The 2,414-nt window shown below is 40.7% G+C and overlaps 1 pseudogene; it reads right to left on the bottom strand.

The window, feature by feature from the left end:
- Window positions 1-415: 415 nt before the first annotated feature.
- Window positions 416-1,270, bottom strand: LOC121136345 (annotated as a pseudogene).
- Window positions 1,271-2,414: the final 1,144 nt, after the last annotated feature.

The raw sequence follows: 2,414 nt of genomic DNA, 5'->3' as shown, positions 1-2,414 counted from the left end.
TGCAGGACCTGCCAGCAAGTTTCACGTTACTGCCCATCTTTTTCCCAATTATAAGGACTTGAATGTACTTGCCTGAGTGCTCTAATCTGCAAGGGTTTCAGCCTTGATATACCCAGCAAAGAAACCCACCAAGAGGTCAGTTATGAATGTAACCTCAGTGTCCCCATAGCAATGGGACTTCGCGATGCACCAACCATTGGGCTGGGTAGTTTACCCTCCTGCACAGACTTGGTCCCAGTGCTTATCTTGTTTACTTGGAGTAGGAGGCAGTTGTAGGAGTTCTCTGTCACAGCCTTGGCAACCCATTTAGCCTTAGTCACTATGAGATCATCCCCAAACACCTGCATACCTGCAATAGCTGTGCATTTCCACTGAGCTTACTAGATGGCCTGCTCAATGTGGTTTTCAAATGACACTACTGGATACTCCTGGATGAATGTCTTACACAGGTCAGCCAACTGTTCATGTCTGATACCCTCGTTGGAGTCCCAGACTTGAAGTCCGGGTCACATTTTCTATACCTGAAGAACTCAGAGGCAGTCATGTCCATACTGATAAAACCATGGTCAGTGTAGCTGCCCTTTGTAATTTTGGCCTTCAGTAGCTCCAAGGCTTCTTTATTCTCCAAGATGTTAAGCAGAAACCTGTTCTCATCTCTCACCTTGTTGACTTCCTTCCCTTATTTCTTCTTGATGGCATTCTTAAGGTTGTGGTAAGGCTCTGTCCTGGTGCACATGGCTTTCCCGAAACTGGATGACCCAGGTGTCAGGATCATGAACTCCTGCATGGCTAACTTGTTGCCAGCATGAAAACCAGTGTTGTTCGTGTTGAAAGCTGGGACATGCAAGATGGCTCTAAGGTTGCTAGTTAAGTCAGTGATGTCAGAGTACAGGGACATCACCCTTTCCATGGCATCAGATTTAGAAACATCCAGAGACATTACTTTATGGCATTTGCAACAAATTTAGATTTATTTTTAGTGTCATCCATCTTGATGATCAGTTTGTTCAGCTTTTCTTGTTCCACATTTGGTTTCTTTCTTCCCAGAGTAGCTGCCATACTCTTATGTATGTGCTAAGCTGGCTTGACCCCTTTCCCAAGTAGCACATGTTATCAATGCCACAGAGTTCCAGGGCTTTATGCGTGTCAGTGGAGACACTGCTGGGCACAGCAGGTTGGAAGACAGCTTTTGAGGTTCAGAGATCAACCTTAACAGTGGGATTTCCTGGGAGTCAAAGATCTCTCTGGCATGAATCTTGAGAATAGACATGGTTAATTTCTGGCCTATGGATTGCCACACCAGAAAAAAACAGATTTCTCCAGACATTGAGTAGTACATTCAGTAGAACTTACTAATAGTAATAAAAATAAAGAATTACTAAAGGGATTACTAACTGAAATAAAACAGAAAATGAAAAATTCAGGAAGGCAACAAAAATCTCATAGCTAACCTCTGGAGAACATTCAACATCTCTTCTGCTTCCTCCATTAACTCCAGGAATTCCTTAGAGATTAGAAAATTGTGGACCAGTATGTATAATCACCAGCTCTGTGCACTGAGTTTCTAAGTTTATGTAAGAATAATTAGTTAGCCTGTTACTGTATGTCATCATCTTTTTCTCTGTAATCCAGTACTATATAACCAGGTTTGCTCTTCTTCCAGTGCTCTGCATCAGGAAGCTCTTCTATTATATTCACTCAGGATTCAAGAGTGAGCTTGAATCTTCACCAGTGAACAAGCAGGAGATAGGGGGTTGCGGCTCATCATATTCACAGACCTTCACCATGGCCACACAGTCCAACAGTTTATTCATGTAAGTTCTGGGTGATTTTAGGATGAATAAGAGACAAGAAGAATTATCATGTTTTTTCCTAATCATATGAACTATGACATTTTGGGCAGCATGATATTCTAATAACTGTAATAAAAATTTGCACCTGTCTACTGGGATTTTGTATTCTGATTTACAGTGGCAGTCCTCAAGTTCTCATTGTCCTATCCCTAGTGTCTCTTCTCCATATTCCTATGACCAAAGAAAGCAGAAAATATGCCCAACTATGTCATTTAATAATCAACATAAAGTACAGTACTATGCTGGTCAGGATGATTCAGTAACTACATTTGAAGAAAGCTATGATGTATGTGTGAGACTAATGTCCTCCATGGTTGGAAGATCTGAGCTCTGTATTGTATGTGCCTTAATTCATCTAAATAGTTCTTCCAAATTCCAAAATTATAAGCTTCTGAAGGATTATTATTTTATGCAAGGTGAAAGACAAAGACAGTGGTCAGGAAGAAAGTAGTGAAGTCTTTTATGAGTTACTTTCCTTGATCAAAACACAAAATGATCTGTTCAGTAAGTTAGGAAGAAGGGATTGAAGTGTTTTATGAATTACTTTGGTTGATCAAAACA

The sequence above is a fragment of the Mesocricetus auratus genome, unplaced genomic scaffold (assembly GCF_017639785.1).
Source record: "Mesocricetus auratus isolate SY011 unplaced genomic scaffold, BCM_Maur_2.0 Super-Scaffold_100066, whole genome shotgun sequence".
Lineage (NCBI taxonomy): Eukaryota > Metazoa > Chordata > Mammalia > Rodentia > Cricetidae > Mesocricetus > Mesocricetus auratus.
The sequence above is the reverse complement of the archived record's forward strand: the minus strand, read 5'-3'. Positions and strand labels throughout refer to the sequence as shown.